At 48.2% G+C, this 26313-nt stretch overlaps 1 protein-coding gene across 2 annotated transcripts in view; it reads left to right on the forward strand.

Moving 5' to 3' along the window:
* KIF2C (kinesin family member 2C) overlaps window positions 1-26313 on the forward strand; it is a 1247488-nt gene that overhangs the window by 585564 nt on the left and 635611 nt on the right. The window lies entirely within an intron of this gene.

Here is a 26313-nt window from a genome sequence, read left to right on the forward strand (position 1 = left end):
ATTCTGCCTCCAGCAGTAGTCACAGATGCCGCTCGACTGGCATCCGAAGACCACATAGATCACCTCAAAATTCAAGGCAAATGGTTGCAGAGAGAATCGACGTTCCATATAAATCTCCTCAACCTACGTGTGATTCGTCTAGCGCTGAAAGCAATTTATCCATTCACATCCCTCTCCCTGGTTGTTCAGACAAGGCAACACTACGACCATGTACTACCTCAACAAGCAGGGAGGGACAAGGTCCAGGCACTTGTCACACAAGTCCCAGAAAATCAAAGTGGTTTCTAGCCAGGGGCCTTCCAATTACAGCAACGCACCTGCCAGGTATCCAAAATGCTCAAGCAGACTCACTCAGCAGATTACTGCAAGAAAACCATGAGTAGATCTTAAACGTCGTACATAACACTTTTTAACGGTGGTAAACTCCAGCCATCGAATTGTACACCTCTGCAGAAAACAAACTGCCAAAGCTTTGAATTGACATTCTTCTAGCCTGAGACTCTGGGAAATGCCCTATTTATCAATTGGTTCGGCAGATTTCTCTATGTTCCTCCGACTATTTCCCCTGATCCTGGCAGTCCTCAAGTTGTCTCAGTACTCAATAAAGATGATCCTTGTAGCTCAGGAGTGACTAAGTCAATGGTGGTTCACTGACCTTCTTTACCGGTCTCAGTCCACATTTAAAGCAGCCATGCAGACCAGATCTGCTGACTAAATTTGGAGGTCAGATAGTTCATCCCAATACCTCTTCTTTGAATTTGGCAGCATGGTTCCTGAATAAGTGCAATATTGGCATTTCAATCTGCTGCAGAACTGCATGGAGATCCTTAAATAAGCTAAGCAGCCTTCCACACATCCAGCTTACGCCATCAAATGAGATTCTGCATATTTTGTTCATCCAACAATATACCATTTGCCAGGAAGATGTCATTCTTCCATACTTACTCCATTTGGCAAAATCTGGTATGCAATTCTCTTCTAAAAAGGTTCCCCTGGCAGCTCTTGCTGCCTCCAGAAAATGTCCTTCACAAACCTTTTTCAGAATCCCCGACAAGGATTTCCTAAAGGGCGTGAAGGTTTTTTCTCCCATCAGACATAGACCCCTTCAGTCCCCCAATGAGAGCCTAATGTAGTCCTTTAACACTTTATGCAGGACCCATTCAAGCCAATACACAAGGCATCTTTACAACCGTTAATAACATCGGCCCGCTGGGTTAGTGAGATCCTTGCGCTCCGTTCTCATAAACCATATACTGCATTTCATGCTAGCAAAGTGGTTGAGAACTCACCCAAGGTTCCTTCCTATGGTGGTATCAGACTTCCTTGTCAACCGGACAATTTCCTTCACTATATTCTTTCAGAATCCCTCTACTCCAGCGGAAAACTCTTTATTCCCTGGATGTGAGAAAGTTCTGAAATACTTTGACAAAACAAGGGCCATTTGCAAATTTAGACCAATTTATCAACTATAGTCCGGTCTGTACAGGGCAGGCTACCTCCAAAATATCCATTTCATGTTGGGTAGTGTCTTGTATTTAAATCCTAACCAGAATCTCCCAGCAAAACCTAAGGCACATTCCACTAGGGGGAAGGCAGAAACTGCTGCTTTATTCCGCAATATTCCTACACCAGAGATTTGTAAAGCAGCTACCTGTGAATTGGTGCCTACATTCACCATACACAACTGCCTAGACTGACAGTAGAGCAGACGCTTAAGTAGGACAGGCTTCCCTCAGAAATCTGTTTGACTTATTCAGTTTATCCTCAGTCTACTCCACTGCGCTATAAGAGGATGGGCTTGCTATTCTATTCAACGCTTATGAATATAATTGGAAATCCCCTACGAGAGAAGGCCTGTTTTCTTACCTGTAAATCCTTTTCTCTTGTAGGGGTATTTCCATTATAATCATAAGCAACCCTCCCTCCTCCCCAGAGGAGTTCAGACGTGTTCCTTTATTATATCCTTTAACATAGCTTTCAAAAAGAACTGAAGTAACTGCCTCATGCTCTGCTAGATTCGATACTGGTGGTATCTCGGTTTTTTAAAGGCAGTTTCTTTTTTTTGGCCTAAGACAGCCTAAGACTTCTCTGTCCTGCTCCCTTCATCTCTATCAGTGAGTGATATTTATACTGTTTGTCAAATTATCCTCAAAGGCTTTAATCTTGCCCTTTTTTCTCTTCATCATGAAGAATCTGGCCTTCGTAGCTTAGATAAATCAATCAATCATATCATTTGTAAAGCGCACTAGTCCCCCGTGAGGGTCTCTGGGTGCTGGGGTGGGGAATGCTGCTACTGCTCGAAAAGCCAGGTCTTGAGGAGTTTTCTGAAGATCAGCAGGTCTTGGGTCTGCTGTAGGTGAGTTGGGGAGGGTGTTCCAGGTCTTGGCTGTGAGGTGGGAGAACGATCTGCCGCCAAAGGTCGCTCTTTCGAAGTGGGAGACTGTGGCGAGGGTGTAGTTTGCGGAGCTGGCGGGTGAGGGTGTAGAAGCGGAGTGTCTGATGTGCGTTGGTGCGGTGCTGTGGAGTGCCTTGTGTGAGTGAGTAGCTTGAAGATTATTCTCTTGTTGACCGGGAGCCAGTGCAGGTCTCTCGTGGGGTGTGATGTGGCTGCAGCGAGGGATGTCGACAATCAGGCGTGCAGAGGCGTTCTGGATGCGTTGGAGCAGTCTCAGGAGTTTGGCCGAGGCTCCTGCGTAGAGGGTGCTTCTGAAGTCCAACCTGCTGCTGACTAGGGACTAGGTGACTGTTTTTCTCGAGTCAGTGGGGATCCACTTGTAGATCCTGCGGGGCATGAGGAGGGATTTGAAGCAGGAGGAGACGACATTGACCTATTTAGTCATTGAGAGGGTGGAGTTGAGGATGACCCCTAGGTTGCTTGCGTGGTTGGTGGGTGTTGGAGCAGTTCCCACTGCAGTTGGCCACCAGGAGTCGTTCAAGGCCGAAGGGGTGGATCCAAGGATGAGGACCTCCGTCATGTCAGAGTTCAGCTTCAGTCGACTGTTCCTCATCCATTCAGCGACTGCCTTTATTCCTTCGTGAAGTTTGGTTTTGGTGGTGTGGGGGGGTCCTTGGTGAGGGAGAGGATCAGCTGGCTGTCATCGGCGTAGGAGATGAGGTTGTGGCGACTTGGGAGAGCGGTACCATGTAGATGTTAAACAGTGTTGGGCTGAGGGGTGAACGCCACAGATCTCGGTGGCTTCGGAGCAGAAGGGGGAAGGCGGACACTCTGTGTTCTGCCGGAGAGGAAGGAGGTGGTCCATTGTAAATGTAAATTGATACTTGTATAGCGCACTACTCACCCGCAAGGGTCTCAAGGTGCTTGTACGAATTCCGCTGTGGAACCCATCCTGGCTTTCCCTGTTAGGCGTCCACTCCTGGGCACCCCCAAAGTGGAGGCCAGGCATCCTTAGCGTTGTGGGGGCCGTTGTGGAGATTAAGCAAGCTATTGCCCAGAGTTGCGGAGTGGGACTCCATGATTGGAATAGGCTCCGAGGCGAGAATTATCAGGTCCGTGGAATTTTGAGCTCAAGTCCCGCCGAGGCAGGGAATTGAACCTTGGCCCCGGGCTAGACCTCTGCATCAGGGTCTGCCGCTCTAACCACTGAGCCACACTTCTCCACTCCATTCCAGTGCCTTCTCTTGGATCCTGGCGTAGTGGAGGTGTGTTCGTAGCGTCTGGTGGCAGATCGCGTCGAAGGCGGCCGACTGGTCCAGGAGGATGAGGGCCGCAGTTTCTCCGTTGTCCAGCAAGGACTTGATGTCATAGGTGGCGGCGATGAGGGCAGTCTTGATGCTGTGGTTGCTGCGGAACCCGGACTTGGAAGGGTCTAGGATGTTGTTCTCCTTGAGGTAGTGGGTCAGTTGTTGACTGTCTTCCCTTTGCCGGGAACGGAAGCAGGGAGATGGGCCGGAAGTTCTTGGGGTCCGCCTTGGGTTTCTTGAGTAAGGCGTTTATCTCTGCGTGCTTCCAGCTCTCTGGGAAGGTTACTGTCTCGAAGGAGGTGTTGATGACTTTCCGGAGATGGGGTGTGATGGATGTGCTGGCTTTGTTGAAGATGTGGTGTGGGCATGGGTCTGACTGAGATCCGCAGTGGATGGTGTTCATGATCTTAATGGTGTCGTCGTTTATGTTGGTCCAGGAGAGCAAGCGGTTGGTGTGAATGATGGTCGTGGGGGCAGAGGTCTCAGTGGTTGTCAGGGTGGTCGTGGTGTTGAAGCTGTCGTTGATGTCTGCGATCTTGAAGTGGAAGAAGGTGGCCAGCAAGTCACACAGGTCTTGCGAGGGTGGGACGTCGTTAGTGTTGGAGCTGGGTTTGGAGAGTTCCTTAATGATGATGAAGAGCTCTTTGCTGTTGTGCACGTTGTCTAGGTGGTTTTTGAAGGAGGCCCTTTTTTGGCGGATCTGATGAGGTGATTTTCTGCGGGTGGCGTTCTTGTGGGCTGCATGGCTTTCCGGTGTTCGTTCACGGAGCCAGATCTTCCCCAGCTTTCGGCAGGTTTGCTTGGAGGCCCGGGGGGCTTCAGTGAATCAGCTGGCTTTCTTGTTGATGTGACTGTTGGAGGATTTCTTGAGCGGGGCGAGGGTGTTGACGCAGTCGTTGATTCACTGTCTGAGGTTGCGGGCGGCGGTGTTTTTGTCAGTGGGGTCGGCGGGTGGGCTCTGGGCGAAGGTTGTGGTTATCTGGTCTTCAGTGACTCTGCTCCAGCAGCGGCGAGGCATCTGTTTGGCGCGGGGTGTGTGGTGTTTCTTGAAGATGAAGTGGATGCAGTGATGGTTGGTCCAGTGGAGTTTTGGTTGTGTGGTTAAGGGAGACATGGGGGCTTGCGGAGAAGATGGGGACAAGCATGTGGCCAGTGGGTGGGTGTTGTGATGAGTTGTCGGAGTTCAATGTTGGCTAGGTTGTCGATCAGGGTGGTGGAGTTGGTCGTTTTTCTCGAGGTGGAAGTTCAGGTCCCTGAGGAGGATGTAGTCAGTGGAGGCGAGGTAGTGTGTGCTGACTAAGTCGGCGATTGAGTCTCTGAACTGTGGTCGGGGTCCCGGGGGTCTGTAGATGAGGGTTCCTCTGAGGGTGGTGTTGGGGTCGATGTGGATCTAGAAGTACAGATGTTCGGCAGTGCTGAGGGTGTCGTTGGTGTTGGGCGAGACTCTAAGTGTTCCTGTGGACGATGGCGATTCCTCCTCCTGCTCCGTTAGTGTGGTCCCTGCTGGTGATCTTGTAGGCTTCCGGCACGGCTATGGCTATGTCTGGTGGCGGGGCTCAGCCAGGTCTCCGTCAGGAAGGCGACGTCTGGGAGGTTGAGTACAGTAGGTCCCAGAGTTCAACAGCGTGTTTGCGGGCGCAGCGGGTGTTGAGAAGGGGGCATCTGAGGTGGTTAGGTTCTTTCCTGGGCGGCAGCATGGTGGAGCGGACTGTGTACTTCTAGAAGACTAAAACAGGGTTCAAACTCTACCCTCAAGTTCCTGATTGAGCTCTTAGAAGAGTATGATGCTCATCCAACACCTAGGACAGGTGCTTCAGGTAGTACAGATGAAGTCCTGCCCTCCAAAGATGATACCCCTGAGACTATTGTACCTGATTAGGATGAGGAGGTAGATGAGGATGATTCTTACCATGTGGTAGACGTCCAGGTCAGAAGACTTAGCCAGGCTAACCTAAGCATAAATGGGGGTCAGTATGGGCAGCCCTCTAACAGACCCCAAGTGGGCTTAACCAGAGGCAGAGGAGAGGAAGGTCCCACTCCAGGGATTCTCTCCACTCTCATGCTTCACAGGGCTCTCATGGCTCTGCTCAGAGAGATGACCTCTCCTCTGAGAAGGGAACAGGAGGCCAGAAGGAGAGAGACTAATCTAGGGATTGAGAGGCAAGAACTTGAAGTTGCCTTTTCTAAAGAGAAGCTTGCTCGTGCTAGAGAGCAGAGAGAGTGGGTTAAAACCCACTGGTGGCAGCAATATCCCTAAGGATAAAGACCGGTCCTATGAGAATAGAAACCTAAGCAAGATTGTGCCCCCCTACAAACAAGGGGATGACATCCACAAATGGAAAACTGCTTTGGAGAGGGCCTACAAAGTGCAGCAAGTACCCCGAAGTCAGTGGGCAGCCATCTTATGGTTCTCCTTTTCAGATAAAGGTAGAGATAAGCTCCTCACAGTTAGTGAGGGGGATGCTAACTACTGTCCTGAAGAGTGCTCTGATTGATGGGTTTGGCCTAACCACTGAACAATATAGGTTGTTGTTCAGGGATACCCAGAAGACACAGACTCGGGACTGGACTGATTTTGTGGGTTGTGCCACTAAGGCTCTGGAAGGCTTGTTATTGGGATTTCAAGTTAAGGACTATACAGGATTGTATAATTTGATCATGAGAGAGCAAATACTTAATATTTGTCAAAACCAGCTACTATTTCAGCACCTGATTGACTCTGATCTGACCTCACCACGAGAATTGGGCAAGAGGGCAGACAAAAGGGTCAGAACCAGGATTAGGCCTAAAAATCAGGGTGGTGACCAGAAGAAAGATTCTACCAAGCCTCAAGAGAAAGGTGGGGATAAATCTAAGGACAAATCCACTACAGGGCCCCAAAAATCCTGAGGGGGTGGGTCCCAGAATCCTTCCTGTACACTTAGGAAACCTTATTGCCATGTCTGTAAACAGCCAGGCCATTGGAAATCTGACCGCAGTTGCCCCAAGGCCAGCAATAAGGAAAATATTCCTCCAAGTAATACTCCAACACCTCCTGTTACTACTAGTAGTAATCCCCTAGGTGGTGGGAGTGCCCCCAATAATTGGCTGGGTTTACTTTAGTAACTCAGGTGGACTTTGGCCTAACCAGGTCCCCTACCACAGCTACTCTTGTCTGTGAGAATGGCATGGGGTTTGCTAACTTCACTGCTTGTCCCAACACTTTGGGAAAGTACAGACAAGAGCCCCTCATCAATGGGCAGAAAGTTGAAGCCTAAAGAGACACAGGGGCTAGCATCACTATGGTGACTAACAGTCTAGTCCTCTCAGGATAACTTTTGCCTGGGTTACCTATCAGGTAACCAACATTGATGGAGGGCAGAAAGCTCATCCCATGGCAGTAGTTCATCTCAGCTGGGGAGGTGTCACTGGCCCCAAGAGAGTGGCAGTGTCTACAAACTTGCCTGTAGATTGTCTACTAGGGAATGATCTAGAGCTCTCACCCTGGGCTGAGGTAGAACAAGAAACCCATTCCAGAATGGTAGGCCTTCCAGAAAAGGTTAGTGGGGCTGTGATGGACACAGCCCCAGCCCAAGCAGAATTCCTTCCTAAAGAGGTTGGAAGGGCTGTGATGGTCACAGCCCAAGCTCAGGCAGACTTCCCTGAAAAGGTTGGCAGGGCTGCGATGGTCACAGTCCAAACTCAAACAGATTTTAGTGTTGTGAAGCCTGAAACTATGGATCACTCCACTCAGACGGAGAGCATTGTGGAGGAAGAAAAATCTCCCTCCCACCAGACATTAGGTGAGTCAGCCTCCTCAGGGAACTGACCCTACCCCCTTTTGAAGAAACTGCCCCAGAGGTAGTCAGGCCTAGCCTGGCAGAGCCTCTGATGTCAGTGGATCCTTCCAAGGTGGGACCCAATCTGGAGCAGGTAACCTGCCCCTCTCTACCCTGCCTCAGTCAGCCCAGGGCTGCAGAGGTCAGTGAGGCCAGTGGACCCCAAAGGGCCCCCTATCCCCAAGAACCACCCCATCAACAGATTAGGAGCACCAAAGCTAACAGCCCCGGCAAGGTGAAAATTTCAAAAACTCCTGAGGGATCTCACTTAGTTAGGAACCTCCCCAGATGGATTCTGTTGGGCACAGCCAAACCTGGGACCCAAAGGCCCCAAACCTGACCTGTTCCTCCAGTAAGCCTTCAAAAGGGACCCAGCCTCCAGCTTTAGGTAGCCAGAGGTTGACCCTGAGAGCACAGTGCAACTCAGTCAAGGAAAGAAAGGCACACATGGTGGAAGATGATTGGAGGAAGCTGAGCCCTAACTTAGGAGTCTCACCTCAGTACTCCATCTCAACACCAGCTTTGTACTTTGACAAAACACACCACAGGTACAGATTCCCTATGGTGGAGACCCTAGGGTAAGGGATTGCTTAGTGGACCATGAGACTGGGGGTAACCATGCTAGTGCAGGTACTTCCTTAAATGGCCACTTGGGTAATATAGGCTTACCTGGTCAAGGATAGCCTTATCTCCTTTCGTTTGGGGATGGGGTTGTGTAGGAAGGTGGATACCTGACTATGGTTACCCCCAACTTTTTGCCTAGTGTTTAGCTGGTTTTTGACTTAGTTGGCCTGGGATCCTGCTATTCAGGACCCAGGCTATCTGCTATCTGCTCCCTGTAAAATGGACTCCATGTACTGTAGGTACATACCAAATTGGATATTGGGTCACCCTTGCGAGTCCCTGTATAGTGTACCATAGGTACCCAGGGCGATGCACGCAAGGCCTACCCCTGGCTGGCTGCTCAAATAGACACAACTGGCTGATCACTCAGCTGGGGCATGGTTGTGTAATCACCCCTTGCTAAGGTTTAGAATTCCTATACCTACTTATATATAGACACATAGTAACCTATAAGTCACTCCTATGGCAGGCCTAAACAATCCTAGAGGCAGAGTGCTTGGTTTTATGTGAGATGGTCCTCTACATGAGCTGAGCCTGTCTGCAGCTTTCGGAACCATGTCCTTATAGCTGTTCTATGATATCGCCATACCATATACTCTTTAAGTGCATTATAATCCTCGCGGTTAATGCTAACTTCGGTTTGGCTTTATCCAAACATGTTGTGTAAGGTGTCATACGCTTTGGAATACTACCCCCTCGTCAATTCTGGCGATGGGGGTAGCATGCCACCCTTCTAGAGGGAGAGAACATGTTGTTGCTGCCTATCCCGGTTAAAGTTAACAAGAGCCCCAGCGTCACAAAATGGACGCTGCTGCCACCGACACAAGTCTGACCTACTGCTGGGAGTCCTTCCAGTCACAGAGGTTTGGCCAATAGGTTTCCTGCCTGATGAGGTGCGAGCACCACCCCATCCAGGACTTTGTGTATTGGGACAGTGAGGGCTGTATAGAATGAGACACTGCCTGGGGCACACTAGGTGCTCCATGCATACCCCAGTTCAAACCGGTTGCTGGGGCACTCCATCCCCAGCTCTGGTGCGAAACTGGACAAAGGAGAGGGGGTGTAACCACCCCCTTCCTGGTCCCACCCACAGGAGGGACCTAGTCAGTAATCCAGCCCCTTTTAGTTGTATAAAGGTAGGAGCTGAGTCCTGAGACTTTAGATTTGATACGGACGAACACAAAACGAAACTCTGAACCTTCGACATTCTGATGAAGACTGAAGAATCTCCCTTGTAGCCAAGGAGTGACCACCCTGGGCAACCAGGCACCATCCAGCAAATAAACGGCTTGCTTTGTCGACTTTCCCGCCGGAACCCGAGCACAGAGCCTGAAAAAACCCAGACTTCCAGACCTCTGACCCTCTCTTCACGACTGCAGCATAGCTGAGATCCATGGAGGTGACGAGACGCGTGAGACCGGACATCTTGAAAAGCCTGCAACTTGCTACCTGTGCAGCTCCTGAGGCACCCTCGAAGCTGTGCACTGGGGATTGAGAAGCCCTGATCCCGAGCTCCATATGCGATGAAGACCAGCCCCCACACTCCACGAGTTCTGCATGGGGCCCTTCTGCATTTATTCTGCTCGACGCGTTGCCCGGTTGCTGGCCCGTTGGCTAGTAGCCTCTGTGACAACAATCCTTTTGAACCACCTCGCTGGTCTGGTTGCTCCAGACTGGCCCATGCTTCCCTGCAAAGGTGAAGCACCTCAGACCTTGCTGGTCTGCACTAGAAGCCTTTGTTGTATCCTGCGTGGGTTGCCTTTGCCAAGGCTTGTCGACTCCAATACAGAAGTCGACCCCTCCATCTGCGAGAACCTTCGTGGGACAGCTCTTATCCAGCACCTGGTTGTCGTCAACGCCTCCTGGTCCACGTCGCTGCAAAGGCAAGCTTGAAGTCAGCACCTGATTGCTCCTCGACATCATCTGGTTCCACCCGGTCACTGGCTAGTGTCCCAGACTCTGTCCCCTCTGCTTTCAGGTCCTCTTCATCCTCGATCCACCCTTGGATCCACCCGGACATCTTCCTCCTGGTCGCCTGCAGCATCTTTCTCCAAGGCTCCGTAGGATTCAACGACGAAACCCGACACATCTTCACACCTATGCACCTGCCGTCCATGGGTGAGGTAGCGCGAGTACTTCGGTGCTCCCAAGGTTGTTGACTATCCTAGGTTTTCAGTTGTTTCCTCCTAGCTAGACCGGAAGTGCCCTAAATCCTTCTAAATGCAACTTTGAGATTCCCATTGACTTTGTATTGACTCTTGTGTGTGTGTAAAGACACTGAACGTGCCGCCTGTGGGCCTCCTACATCTAAACCAAGGGTCAGATAGTGTAGCCCCAGTGATGCCCTAGGCCTTTCCTTTTCTCGTGACGTGGAACTTATACCACTTTCTTAATATATGGTTTGCTTCGCCCCTAGGGCCTCATCGTAAATTGTGTAACTTAACGTATTCTGACTAAGTATCTTGTTATGTGCTTTTGCCTCTGATCTCATGAAGAGTTCAGAGGAGTGTGTTAGTAAATAAATACATATATCTTTTATATATATCCTGTGTGGTGTCCTTTCATTTGATATTCAAAGCGTTACATATGGTAAAACAGCTGGCATTCCACGCCCTCTTGAGTCTTTTAGCCTAATATTGTATTGTCCACACTATCACTAGGATAGCTGGTCTAGAAGGTTGACTTACAACCATCACCATAAGGGTTGTTTGGACTGATGCAAGGTGACCACTAGAGTAGTGAACACCACATACCAAGCCAACTTCTCACACCGCCAACATAATCTCTGATGCCACAGTATGACCATAATTTAGTTCTCACCTTACTCATGTGCTCCCCATTTGAACTCTTACACAGCTGTTCCCCCAAATCTCCTGACTCTGAAAACCATCCTCATTGCGATTACTTCATATTGTCGCATGAGCAAATTTCAAGCTCTGTCAAGCAACTGCATACCAACTTTTTTCCAAACAAACTTTTTTTGGTCCAAAGCTGCCTTTCTTCCGAAGGTTGTCCCTCTTCCACACAGGGCAGTCCATTACCCTATCAACTTTCTTTGCTCCTTCTTAGCCTTCTAGAGAGGAAGAACTTGCATTATCTCATTCATAAGATGGCTCTAAACTTCTACATCGATGGCGGTAGGGAGCATTGGGTAGGCGATGTGGGCTTTGAGGTGAGAAGGAGGAAAGCAGTACAGAAGAGCAGTCTCTCCATATAGATTGCCTTGTGTATCAAGGTCTGTTTTGGACCGATCAAGAAGCAGCTTCCAGAAGGCTTACATGCTCATTCTACCGGTGCAAAGATTGCTATCACTGCGCAGTAAGTCTTGGAGCATCTGCCCGGCTGTTTTGTGGAAGTTATCCACATGTAAACAATGCATTGCTGCCTGGATAGATGCAGGCAAGGGCATTTTGCCCAGTCTGCCCTGCAGGATTTCCTCCGAACAATTCAACAGACCCACCACCTCAGGAGGTAGTGCTTTGAAATCTATTCATAAGTTAAGGGATCAGTGGCTAGAAATCTCCATCAGAAAAAAAATGACTGACTTTTGGTAACGCTCTTTCAAGCGCATACTGTCACGGTCTGACTGCGGATTCCTAACAGACACCCTCCTCCCCTTTTTATGTAATGGACTCATCTCATCACACTAATTAAGATTATAATCTAGTGATCTGCACACTGGCATTATCTGAGGGTTCCGAGTCTGGTAATGAGATCCAAAAAAATGACGGAGGCAGCCATGTAGGGACCCCAACCTTAATTCTGGGAAGTCTGCCCCAACGCGGAGCCTTGTAACGCCACCTACTGTTGCTCAAGGGAATTCCTGAGAAAATTGTGTCATCTGGTGCCTGGGGTTATTCCCAATGAGGAGTCTGCAGTTAGAGTACCCACCAGAAAAAACTTACTGAAGGTTGAGTAACTTATTCCCAAAAAGTTGTTTGAACTGTCTCTAACCCTTTAAAAATATACATAATGTGGTTAAGATTGAACCATTGCCCTAAAATCCTTGAACGACTTGGTGCCTCTCAACTAAGTCTCAACTCTTTTCGATATCTGCAAGTGGAAGCCATATTCACCATAGTCAAGCACAACAGTTAGCCTGTTGCCGGGGGACTCCTGGGGAATATGTAAAACCTACTCATGGGTAGCGACGACTTAGAAAATTAAAGAATATTAACAAATTAATAGTTAATAAATAAGTAATATTGAAAATCTTTTAATGTTACTTAATTGGGAAGCAATATAAATGTAAAGTATAAAAAATGAGTTCATAGCCTGATTGATTTGTGGGAGGAATGAAAGTTCATCTACAGAATATAGCATTGATAATGGGTGGCCTTAATTGAATTTAGAAGAGCTTTTAGCTTCCATTATGTTTTTTTTGTTCAAATCATAACCTGCTTAGGCTTTGGTCCCCGGTCTCCAGTAAGTTAGTCGGGCCTAGGGTTCCAGTTATGATTATGTGGGGGCCCACAGAAGACAGTTAAGTACCACTCGTCTAGCATTTCTTTCTTGTGATTCTTGCCATTGCAGTTAATAAGTAGATAGGCGACTGTATATTGTATGGAATGGATTCCTTATGTCTTATTTAAAGACTGCAGGTTCCGTTAAAAATGTTTTTCCCTATTCACAGTACATCACTTCTTTGAAAGTGTTTAAACTTGTTACTCCCATAGCAGCCCTACATTCCTACATTGGATAGCTTTCTTAGACCCACCAGGTAGTCGAAGGTGAAGAACATGCTAATTCCATACCAGATGTTTCAGCAAGTAATCAGCATTTTGGGCCTGACAACATTATTTGATGAAGTCTGTCCTCTCCTAAGGATTTCCTTCACAAACCAAACTCAAGACGATTATGTGATAGTGGCTTGCGGAGTGCAGACGCATGCAGAACAAAATAGATTGATTCACATCCAACATAGTGGTGACTTTTCCAGCTGCCACATAGGATGCTAGAGGGACAAATGTTGCTCTTACAACATTTGGTCTTACAGGTGCTCAGATGATTCATACTGATGGCTTTAATTGTATGTTAATCCTGCCACATTGTTAGTGAAAGATATACATTGGTTGATTCCTCCTGTTTTATTAAGCCATACGCAAGGTTGCTATAACCCAATAGGGTTTCAAAACCTTCCATAGATCAATTACCCTTGTTTTTCCTTTAAACAAAAATTTAAAAAAATCTTGTATGGAATCTGGTTGTCCTTTTAAGGGGCACCATAACTTAATGCAGCACTCTGAGGGGGAACTCAGTGACTGCAAGATCTGCCGGAAGGTTGAAAACACATGTGTTTCAGAGCAAGATTTTTAAAGATACTTTTTGTTAAGAGATAGTAACCCCTAACTTAGTTTGGATCCTAGTTGCAGAGTATAAATCCATACCTGATAATATGGTGTTTGGAGTACCTCAGTTGTTGGTTTCAATGACAAATGCCCTCTGTTTATACAGTTGAATGCCATTGTATAGTCCAAAATATAGGCATTGAGTCTTCTATGCTTTAGGTATAATTAGTGATTAATCCAGGTTAATGCTGCCACTTTATGCTCAAGAGCAAATTGTAGTTTAAAAACGTTTGATAAATCTGGACCAATAGTCAACCAAACTTTCAGTTCCTGCAACTAAATGTGCGCACACCACTTCTCAATATTAGAACTATTTATTTGCAGCATGAATCTTTTCTGGATTTTAGGCTGTGCGTTATTCTGCCATCTTGTAAGTGGGTCTAGAACTCTCCTCTTGCATAGTTTTTTTTCTTTGGTATAGACTTCCCTCACCATTTGGTGCTTAGTCCATGGTCGCCATCTTCAGGTTCTATTATTTTTTTTTTTGTTCCATCATTGGGTATTGAAGCAGGGAATTTTCTAGAAAAATCAGAATATCGCCATAGCAGTAGATGGGGAATCTTATCCAAAATGTACCACTGCATTGTGTTGAAAAGCACTGAAGTGTAATGTTCATTGGGAGAAGGACTGAATACGTTGACCAGGGGCACCTGCTGTGTGTGAGATGGAGAACAAACCTTTCCTTTTATGCCGAAAGTGCCCTCATACGTTTGCCCACAAGGACAAACACTAGGTGTGCAATGTCTGCCTGCTGAGAGTCTACAAGTATTATACTTGTGAGGCCGGTGCAGAACTCAAACAGAAAAAAAGGAAGATACGAGAGAAACAAAGACATGCACACTAAGCCATGCAGGGGCAGAAGTAAATAGCACTATGAGACCTCAGACTATAGATTGAGGAGGGCTTGGACGCCAAGAAAGATTGACTTTTAGCGGGGATAAGGTCAAAAGAGAAGCGGGCCCAGGTAACACAGAAAAAAATGGAGGCCGAAAGCCTCGGTCTCTAGACCGCAAAAGACTGCCTTAGTGTCAATTGTTTGGACGACCGAAGGGAAAATGAAGCAACAAGAGCCTCGAAGGAGACACCAACTTTGAAAGTCTATTGAAGTTGAAAGAAAGCCAAGAAGTCTAAAATCCAGCCAATGGCAGCAAACTAAGAAGCTGAAGAAAAGATTATTAGCTACATTTAACACAATAAAAGATTATACTCTAAGAGGAAGAATGGGCACTCCGTATCAAGCGCAAAAAAAACTGCTTGATGCTGAAAAGGCTGCAATACTCAATTTTACGTCGCCAACCAAGATTTTTTAATGATGAAACCTTCAGAAAGTGCACAGGAGAAAAACATGTGGAACTGGATCTCCTAATGAAGAGTAACAATAACTTCTATGAAGAGGAGAATCCAAACTTGCAAGAACTGTTCCAGTACGGCGAGGGGTCCAAAGACATTCAAGAACAGCAATGTTAATTTATTGATGGAGATTCACCCGAGGAAGGTGTGAACACTTATCTGTTGAGATCATCACCTCTATTCCGAAACTACACGAGAATGATCCAGGAATGGTTCCAAAGCGAATGGTCACAGGGGGTGGTCAGCTGATGAGATCTAGTCGTTGTTACACAAAGTGCAAGAGTTAATGATGTGGAACAAGACTACTGTAACAGCAGAAAGACCCTTTATACCACCAGCTCCAACAGTGTCCAACTCCACAGACTCATAACATATGGGATAGGGAACTCACATGGGGTTGCTCAACTTCAGAGGGGTATGGAAACCACAGGAAGCAGTGCAGCACATAAATCCACTGGAGCAAAGGACAATGTTCCTAGACTTTAAATCCTTTCAGAAGAGGTTGGAGAACACATTAATCTAAGTTCAAAGAGACAATATGGAACCTAAGTTCGGCCTTAACAAGCAAGGGGGTGTAATAAAGCCCTTAGTCCTCTATACTTAGACAGGAAATATGGAGATAGGCTATCCAGAGACCGATAAAAATGAGCAATAAATCTACCACGAGTAGACTATGCAGATGTGGCAAACTGAACAGGCAATCATCCACCTCAAATAAGTGTGAGCTGGATAAGATAGTAATCAAAAAGGTGTTCAAAAGGTGGGGAGCACCAGAAATGGACCTGTTTGCAACGCCAGAAAACGCAAAATGCTTTTGTATCTGGAATATGGTTCAAAACATGGATGCTAGAGTAATATTCCATCTTCCTGAACAAGTTTCTGCCTACAACCTTCTGCAAGACCTTCATTGGTTGCTTGGGAAAAAACTTAAGTTTAAAGTCCTTTGGTACATGCATAAGGCAATGTCAAATGCTGGTTCTTATTTGAAATCATTGGTGACTTCATATCATCCAAGTAACTTTCTTCGCTCTAGCAACCACAATTTGTGCTCCGTCCACAAAATTAAAGGTTTGCATCAGGGGGGTCTGTCTTTTCCCTACTTAGGAGCTAAACTTTGGAATTTCCCCCCCCAACCCTCCAAATTTGCCCATCCCTGAATATTTTCCATAAATCTCTTAATCTGGTTTTTCTAATCTTTCTTTGGTTTCCACCTTACTTCTCACCACTTAAGCTAAGCACTACGAAACTCTTTTGGACAGCTATACGATTTATAAAAACACACATATAAATTCCATTTCAACATAAACCAAGCTATTCTGATACCGACTTTTACCAAGAGCTAAAGACTCGTGCAGAAAGTGAGTTGCACAAACTGGATGCCCTTAGGTTGATGTATTCTATGGAGAGAACAGAGCCAATCAGGAAGGGGAAGCAACTCTTCGTATCATTGTTGGACAATAACAAAAATCCAGTCATCAAAAATACCATTGCAGGGTGGATAACTTAGACAATTCAAATATGCCACAAATGAGCGCCCTTACAGCTAGAGACAAAACCATGAGCACAGTCAAAAAGAAGGGAGCAATATTAGCCTTCCTGGCCAACGTTCTGATTAACATGTATCACAGCTACATAGTAGTCAGTACACACGTTCACAAAACACTGCTGCATTGACGTATGGGTGAACAGTGAGGCACAATTGGGACACAGTACTAAAGCACCTGTTTACAAGCTCAACCTCCTCTCCAGCCAACATCGTGAGGAAACTGCTACAAAATCAATGCACAGCATGTGAATCCAGAAAAGATTGACACTCCAAAACAAAATGGTTACTTATAGTAGTAGTTATGCAGCTTGTAGAATTTTCTGGATTCTTATACGATCTACCCGCTTTCCCAGGAAATGAGACAAGATAAGTCAACTTGGGGCATTGAGGGTAAAGCTAAAGGAAGCCCTCAGAACATTATGAACAATCGCTGGGGGGGAATAAATCTGAAGATGATAATGTGTGGAGACTTCCAGGGAGGGTGTGACGTCCGGAGTGGCTGGATTAAAGCACCAAATGGTGAGGACCATTGACGCCAAATAAATAAAATGAAAGCGACTACTTTGCAAGGGGGAACCCCACCGCTAAATGGCAAAACAATGCACAGTATGTAAATCCAGGCAATTCTTCAGCTACAAAACTATTCCAGTACGTAACCATTTTGTTTCACTTCACAGCAATACCTGTGGATATTGCAAAATCAAGAATAATTGTTGCCAGAAGTAAACCCACCCACAGCACTCTTTAGCATTTTGTTAGGTTTTGGTTTACTTACAATGAGAACCAGCACTGGCACCATCATCACGACATTATTAGAGTTGCCTTTAGACTCCTATTGATTTGCAGGGTGGCTGACATCCCAACATGCACACGTGCCCCAGTGAGGAAATCAAATTGATTGAAATGCATTGCATCTGCCACCTTCTTGCCTCCACTTTTGGGTAATTCTAGTTCTCTTCTTCAGAGAGTCTAATTAATGAGATAGTCATTCCTGCTGACATTGCTAAGTCTTTAATTTCCCTCTTGACCCTTTTGTCCCCTTTTATGCTCCACTTTCCCACACAGGCTCGTTCTAGAGCATCTATTCCCATCAAGATTTCAAAGGGGTCCTTGGCTAGCCCTTCGGCCTTCCTCTTTCATATATTGGATGAATAATTTCCTTAGCTAGTTCTTCAGTATTCACCGGTCCAATTTGAGTTTTAGTGGGTAGCTAGTGACTCAGTCAACAAATCCCTAAAGTCTTTAGAGATACTAGCAGGAATTCCATTTGGTCTTTACTGCTGCATTGCTTCTTGCTTTTTCAATGCTTATCTGTTCAATTAACACATTATGGTTGGATCAGAATGTTCCTTCCGCTTCAGCTGAATTGCTTGGCAACAGGAAGAACGGACACATTTTAAACCTATGTGTCGTTTTCACTCTTTTGCATTATTCCCTTTACTTTTTTTTTTTGTGAAAACCTTTATTGAGGCAATTGTTGAGTACACAGCTGTAAGCGCCTACATCCTGCGGGTGCAGGCCGGCATCGATCTCATAGTCCAACGTGCAGTGTGTTAATGAAGAGGGTAACATCTGACACAGCAAGCCGCCTACAACTACTCAGGGCCGGCCGCGTTAAGAACTATAGGGAGCTGTGTGTGGCAGCATTCAAGAGTGATGGAGGTGTGAACAAATAAAGAGCAGAGAATGCATGAGGTTTTCATTTTCACTGGATTTTCTCCCCCTCCCACTCCCAAATAACAAGTCAACAACAACGTAAGTATGTGGTTCGACAATCTGGTGTGGCTGACTTATCCTGTCCGTCCCTCCCTCTCCCGCCTACCGGCCCTGTTAGGAATGAAAATAAGGGGGCTAATAGATGGGTATCCAGCCCCCCCAGGGTCGCCTGTGTGGCCCTAGGGACCCCACTCCGTTCCCTCCATGTCACGAGGAGGGGTATGCGCTACTAGGAGGGAGGGGGCGGGGGGAGGTGGGTTCGAAGGTGAGGGAACTAGCAAATGGATCGAGTTCATGAATCAGTCATTAGGTTAGCAGGGGAGGGGGGGGGGGGGTGCAGAAGCGGCCTATGGAAGGACGATGTCTGGCGGAGTATCCTAGTGTGTAGGGCGCCCACCCTAGGTGAAGCAGAGGTGGCAGAAGTGTACCATGTCACAAGGGCAGGCTAAGGACCATGGAGCGCAGTACAGGCAATGTTGTCGCAGGGAATGTGGGTGGCAGAGCATGCAACGTGATCAACCCTGAGGACCAAAGTGCAATGCGTCGGTGTTATGCATTAGGAGTGAGGTACAGGACGAGGCGTCCCAGATGCTTCCACTCTGTCTGGAGTGTCGGTGTCTGGCTGTGTAAGAGCTTGGAGTCGCAGAAAGTAAGCAGTAAACGGCCCCATATGTCTTTAGGCCTTGACGTGAGGGGAAGGAGTTCGGCATAAATATGCAGTTGGTCTTGCCAGGTAGACATTGTCGCGAGCCAGTCATTAAATTTGGGTGCTCGACCACGCCCCCAGCGGCACGCCTCATGACGTTTCGCTATAAGGAAGCTCAGAGCAAAGAATTTACGGTGGACTTGCAGACCGTAAATTGCCAGACTGCCCCAACAATGCTATCTTCGGGCAGGGTGACACGGATACCTCAATCATGTCTGATATGGCCGCGAATATTTCCTCCCAGTAAGCAGCCACACTGTGGCATGTCCACGCGAGATGGAAAAAATCCGCACCCTCGGCCCCACAACGGGCACACCTGTCATCCTCCCGGAGGCGGAATCGGTACAGTTTAGCCGGCGTGTAGTAAAGCCTATGCAAAAATTTGTAGTGTATGAGTCGAAGGCGTGTATTGCCCGTTACGGCCACAGCATGAGCACAGCTCTCCGCCCATTGTTTGTCAGTCATTTGGGTCTGTAGGTCAGTGTCCCAGTCTTGTCTCGCTCTCAATGCAGGTGGGGACCCAGCTGCCTGTGTGTGTTTATATAGTAACGAGACAACATGTTTCGGAGCGTCAGTTTGGAAGAGGGAATGGAGGGGCTGTACAGTCTCCGGTTCATCTGGGAAGTTAAGGGTGACCGCCTTCACGTTTTGCCTCAAGCGTACATACAGAAAGGTGTCCATAACGGACGGGTAGTCATCGCCAAAGAATTGTGCAGACGTTCGAAAAGTACCCTGAAGGTACAGGTCCCCCCCATGTGTGCAGCGCCAAGCGCGTGAGCACCTTACGTCCTATTTCCTCACAGGCAACACGGAGTCTGGGGGCATGAGCTAGCGTCATCAGACGCGAGTATAGGAACGGTGTGCCTAAAGCGTCCGCCAGGCGTCTCCAGGCGAGTATTGTACAGTCCACCGTGCTGGGGTCGCGGTCTGCGATTTTGGTCTCGGTGTAGAGATAGCCCGACGGCGGTGTCGGCCTCATGTAGCCATCTTCAACCGCCAGATGGGCCATAAATGGAGGAGGGTGAAGCCAGTACGCAGCAAAGTGAGCTTGCGCACAGTCATAATACCTTCGAAAATTCGGAACATCGAAGCCTCCTTGGCTGTAAGGGAGCATTAGTGTGCGCATGCCAATCCGCGGTTGCTTGCCACCCCAGATCAATCTGGACATTTGGGAAGTAAGAGCACGGAAGAAATAAGGGCCAGGGTTATACGGAATATTGGTGAACAAGTACAATAATTTGGGTAGCACTACCATTTTAATCAATGAGATACGGCCTGCCATTGACAATGGAAGATGTATCCTTCTGGTGACTTTATCGGTCAACGTGTCTAGGACCGTACCGTAGTTGGCCCTGATAAGTGTCACGGCGCCTCGTCACATTAATACCCAGATATTTGATTTCATCCGCCTCCCAGATTAGAGGGTAATCTAGGGGGAACTGCGTTGTAATGTCAGTTAGCGGAAAGAGAGCTGATTTCGACCAATTGATTTGTATGCCCGAGAAACCACCGAATTTAGTAATCTCTCGGAGAAGGGGGTTAACATTCTCCTTAGGCTTATGGACGTAGAGGGTCATGTCATCGGCATAGAGTGCAACGACTAGCTGTCTATCCGGGTATATAATTGAGCGGTGGTTGTGGTGCTGCCGCAGTTTGGCCGCCAAGGGTTCTATTGCGAGCACAAATAGTACCGGGGATAGTGGGCATCCCTGCCTTGTGCCGCAGTGAATTCCAAAGGGGGGAGATCGAGAGCCATTCAGTAACACTGAGGCAATCAGTTGACGGTAAAGCAGTCGTATCCAATCGAGGAAGCTAAAGTGAAACCCCATCCGCTCCAGCAGGGCTAATAGATAGTCCCATTCCAACGAATCAAACGCCTTGGTGGCGTCTACGAAAACGACAGCAGCCTCACACTTGGGTGTGATATCTTGGATTACAGCCTGGAGGGTGCGCAGGTTATGGAAGGTGGCGCGATTAGGAACGAAACTTGCCTGGTCAGGTAACACCAGCCGCTCCATCAGCAAATTAAGACTCGATGCAAGCACTTTCGCTAGTATTTTTACGTCTGAGTTCAGAAGGGATAAGGGTCTATACGAGTCACAGGACTCAGGCGTCTTGCCCGGCTTTAGCAGCGACGTTATAAGAGCTTCCCGCATATTGGTCGGTAGGGTGCCCTCCTCCAGCGACGCATAGTAAACTTGTTGTAGTATCGGGGCAAGAATGTGCAAAAAGGCCTTATAAAAATCAATCGGCAAACCACCCGAACCCGGCGATTTCCCCGACTTCATAGACATGATCTCATCCGTGATCTCTTCTAGTTCAAGCACGTGATGAAGGAATTTTTGTTGGGATGGACCTAACCATGCAAGTGCGGTGTCGTCGAGGTAAGTGTTCAGGGGCGTGGGATTGGACCATTGGGAAGTGTAGAGCTTGGAGTAGTGGTTAGCTAGGATCCGAAGCTGTTCCGGTAGTTCTCGTTGTGGTACATTATGTTCATCTAACAGCGTTGATATAATTGTGATATCTAGGGGGGTTTATCGTGGAAGCAAGCGCCTTGCCGGGCCTGTCACCTTTGCCGTAGATGTGCTCTGCATATGGCTTACCTAGGAATTTGCATTCCCTGTCAGCCAGGTCTGTGTAGTCATTCAGCTTCTCACGAAGTTTAGCCCTAGCTGTATAGTTGGGTGGGTCACTCTCCGCCTCCCTTTCGAGTTGCTTCAGCTCGCGTTCAAGCTTCCGCAACTCGTCTCTAAGGACCTAAGGACTCCTCCCCCCCTTGGCAATACACCACCCCCTGACCATTACCTTAAAAGCCTCCAAACTGTGGTAATGCTGGAAACCGAGTTTATGTTGCGGTCGAAGAAATCTTGAATGTCTTGCGCCAGCTCTGCCTTGAAGGCGGAGTCAGTGAGATGTGCCGGGTTAAGGCGCCAATTTAGATAGGGAGAGGAGTCTTGTGGAATACGTAATGAAACCCATACTGGGGCATGATCAGAAAGGGTGCGGGCCAGGTGGGATGCTGCCTACATCAGGAGGAGAGCCCTGCAGAGCAAAAAATGTAGTCTAGGCGTGCCCCAGTGGAGTGTACAGCAGAGTAATGTGTGCCTTGCGTCTGTGTTGGATGGAAGTGCCTCCAGACGTCAGTCAGACGGCACTCCTCGACAATATTAGACAGAGCACGTTGGGTATGCGTGTAGTGTAATGACTGAGGGTGGGACCTGTCTGCATTGGGGCGAAGTACTGTGTTGAAGTCACCTCCAAAGATTATATGCGCAATCCCATCGACTGAATCTTACCCCACACTGTGAGGAGGGAGGATGGGTCATCCACATTGGGGCCATAGTAGCAGGCAAATAGAACCCTATGTGAGTATAGCCTACCCCATGCCATACAGAATCTGCCTGCCGAGTCAGCCTCTGATCCTTCAAGAATAAAACGCACACCTCGTCTCGCCAAAATTGTCACCCCTCTAGCATAATTGGAGTATGAGGAAAACACTCTACTGGAGGCCCACCGGGCCGCAAACAATGGAGACGTTCCTGACATTAAGTGTGTCTCCTGCAGCAGTGCAACAGACACCATGTCTCGCTAGATATCCCAACACCAGTCTCTTCTTCCGCGGGTTGTTGAGCCCCCGGACATTCCATGACATCAATTGTAATTGCTGAATAGGCTGTGTCCCCGCTACCTCACCCATGTCCATAAACGCAAATACGCGTGCTGGTTCTGCACGGAGGTGCTACGTTTACAAGAAGCTACGCTATTCAAACAAACATTAATCATCAGCTCCAAGCAGATCTACCGAACCTGAATGCACATCAAGTAACAGTGAGTACCACTGTAAGATATCAGATCCCCTTCCCACCCACACCGGCCACCCCAACCCGCCGGGTACAGAACACCTCCCGCCCCAGCCAAGAACCCAGAGAAACGAAGTACAAGAAACCAACAGATCAGAGTCGCCTCTTCCCTGAAAAGGGAGAGGTAATATCGGGCATCACCTATTGGGGAAGCGTTGCCAGGGGCGCCCGACCTGCCCCCTACCCCACAAGTCACACCCAAAAGGCGCCAGCCGACAGCCGGGCCGCCCGACTTGGGATGGAGGTAGGTTGTCGAGCCTGGTCTATTATTCAAACCGGTATTGAGAAAGTCAGTAAAAGTACCGGGAATGAAGGTTCTGGAGCTGCACATAGTAAGCACAGGCAGCCATCAAGTATCGGCATTATCCAGGACGGAGTCAGTCTTGTTGCTCCATCGGCGAGCATGAGCGGGATCTGCCCCCCTCTTCGTCGTGCCCAGCTCGGTCGTGTCTTCGCTGCTTCAGAAAGTCGTCGACCTGTTGTGGATTTGCAAAAATGTGATGCTTGCCGTGGTGAGATCTTCAGTTTTGCAGGGTAGAGCATGGCATAAGAGATGTCCAGAGATTGCAGTTTATTTTTAACAGCAGCAAATTTTCGCCGGGCCTCTTGCACTGCAGGGGTAATGTCCGGAAAGAAGGACAAAGTGGTGTTGCCATAGGTCACAGTGCCAATTTCTCGGGCACGGCGGAGCACTGTGTCGCGGTCCCTGTAATTGAGGAACCGTGCCAGGATGGGCCTGGGGGCAGCTCCGGGGGGGTGATTTAGCCGCTAAGGACCTCTGTGCCCGCTCCACTATACGATGCGGGGAAAAGGAGTCCTTCCCAAAGAGTTCCACAACTAGGGCCTCCACAAAGGGTTCCATTTTCCCAGTATTTGTAGATTCCGCCAGGCCTAGTATGCGGACATTGTTTCGCAGGGACCTGGCTTCCAAGTCCTCATTCTTTTCTGCATTAACTTTGAGGAGCCTGTCCATTTGGGAAACCTGGCGACGCGCGGTGGTGGCTCCATCTTCTAGTCCAGAGATTCTTTCCTCTACCTCCTTAAGACGCTTGTCATGTTGATCTAATTTCATCACAATACCGTCCATACGAGAGTTCATGTTATCAATTGTTGCGTCTATATTGGTGAGGCTTTGCTTCATGCTCAGAAGTAGAGACTTCCAGTCCTCGTCCGGTGGCATGGTTGCGGTGGGGCTGTTACCAGGCCCAGGCGTCATTTTGGTCGTCTCCCGGGCCTCGAATGGGATCTTAGATTGCTTGGCGTCGCCACGGCCCATGGCGCCCCCCTGCGTTCTCAATGCCACGATTGCAAAGCTTCCGAGAGCAAGGCCACCAGCGACGCCTGGACCGAGGATGGGAAGGCAGAGGTCTGTGCATGACGGGTGCCGAGCAGACGCGTAAAGGTCCCCCTGTGCTGGGTTCCACAAAATGGCTGCCGCTGGGTGAGGGAGAGTGGCCCTACACGATCTCCACCCGTGGGGCCCTGCTCGGTTGTAGGGCGTCAGGGGGGCCTCCAGGGCGTCAGCAGGTTCCCGTGCGGTCCCCCCCCCCCCCTCCCCCCCCTGGCCTCCAGGAGGCTCAGCAGATGGTCTGCCCCTGCCGGAGCAGGGTAGGGCGGCCGGGATTTATTTCACGCCAAAAGGCTGCCGGGGCGCTTGCTCCAGTACCTGTGTACGCGGCTAATGGGGGGATCGGCAGTTACAAAGGGCCTCCCAGCTCCTACGGGTGCCAGTAGCTGAACTTAGCAGGGGGGACGTCTGGACACGCGGCAGGGTTAAAGGGGCATCGGCCGTAAGCTGGATGGTGCGCTCGGTCCCGTCCCAGTGCAGGGAAGGGAGGGCGGGGGAAGGAGAGGCCCACGGCAGATATCTCTATCGGGGGGGGGAGAGGAGGGAGGGGGGTTTCCTCACCTCCGCCAACGGCCACCGCAGGAGGATCGTCAGGGTCATCCGCCCCGAGCGCTTATGCCGCACTAACCGCTGGGCCTTGAATCCCCGATGTCTCGTAGTCCTCCGCCGCAGGGGAGCTGGCACGTAAATAGGCGCGAGGGTCCGCTCGCCGGGTCCACAGCAGTTTACCTCCGTTGTGGTGACCCTATCAAGGAGTTCTTGGTGTCGGAGCGTTCAGCTCGGCGAGACAAAGTTGTTCCCGGTCCAGTTAGAGCGTTTTGTACCGGTTAGGATGGTATGCTGGATTATTAACGGCTCAACCAGGCGAGAGCCTCACTGCAGTGCGGCCATCTTGGTCCAGCGCCACCTAGCGCCCCCATTATTCCCTTTACTTCCTCCTCTCAAATTGTGGTTGGAGATTTTATGCCTTTGCCTTTTCTCCAGTAGACCATTTAACATTTCATTTTCCTTATTGTCTATTTTTTTAATGAGGCATGCTTACTTATAGTCGTTAATTCTTTAACATGACTTCCTGTCTTGAGCTCCCTACATTTTCTGTTTAAAAGATTTTGTATCCCATAACTTCCTGGCAGACCAAACTAATCCACTATTCCTCTGACCTCCACCTAGCCCTGTTTATCAGTGCGTAGATTTGATCTGAGTAACAGTTTCTCTAATTCACCCCTTTTGAGGTGTTTGAAACTATCACCAACATTTCAGAGGTCTAATTTAAGCGCAAGAGTTCTGTGCAGCCATTCCTTTACTCTTTACTGGTGAATCTCATTTCTACTTAATTGCTTAGATGCAGCATGACAGTGGGTGCCAGGTTGGCCATCATATGCTTCTCAAAGAGATGTTGCATACTCTGAACATTAACATAGTACTCAGCTACTACATTGAAACCCGTGCTTGCATACAAATCTTAACCCTGAAGTTGGGTCACACTTTTAACGGTATGTTCAAGGCTTCTGTTGTCAGAGGACTACTGAATTTAATCACATTTGTGTATCGTGAGATGGACAGATTACTAACTGAAAGTGTTACTGCTCACTTGGTGAAAGGGAAGACTGCAGGGGTGGTGATAAAGGCCAACATGCGGTTGATTTGATGCTGGGAAGGCTGCCACCTGGAAACTTTCCTGGACCGTCTGCTAACACTATTGTGAGAACACTTGCTCAAAGTCTTATAGTACAGTCAGAACAGTGGTGCTGAGCTACTTTTACAACAGGTGCATAATGTTTGGTATTGTATTTAAATAGAATTTTATTCTTTGAATTATCCAATAAGTCAATCGGAGAACATCCTGGCTCTCCACCCTTTATTTTCTAGAGATTGTTCTGTTTTTACCAAAGGAATTCTCATTTATTTTCTTTCGCTTAACCTATACTATCCATTAGCATCATTTCTAGAGCTGCTTTCACTGCTGCTCAAGGAAGTTTTGGAAAAAGTAGGTTTTACGTACTATAAACAAACTTCCCGTTTGTAAACCTAGCATGTTGCATATTGTATTGGATGATTTCTAAGTTTGACATGGTCTACTACTCATGTGATGTAGAGCAGTTTCACAGCTTAGTAACTTGCTTGCCTTTCTTTACAAACTCTTGTGGCTTCATTTGTTTGTGAGAGGGCTGATCTTTGATATCAAACACCAATATAAACTTTACAGTTCTGTACAACTTGAAAGGCTGAGGCACCGCTTAAGTGTTAGCTTTCCGTAACTCTTTTAAATTCACTCATCCATCCATTGCTTAACTG

The sequence above is a fragment of the Lissotriton vulgaris genome, chromosome 1_1, assembly GCF_964263255.1.
Source record: "Lissotriton vulgaris chromosome 1_1, aLisVul1.2, whole genome shotgun sequence".
Classification (NCBI taxonomy): Eukaryota; Metazoa; Chordata; class Amphibia; order Caudata; family Salamandridae; genus Lissotriton; species Lissotriton vulgaris.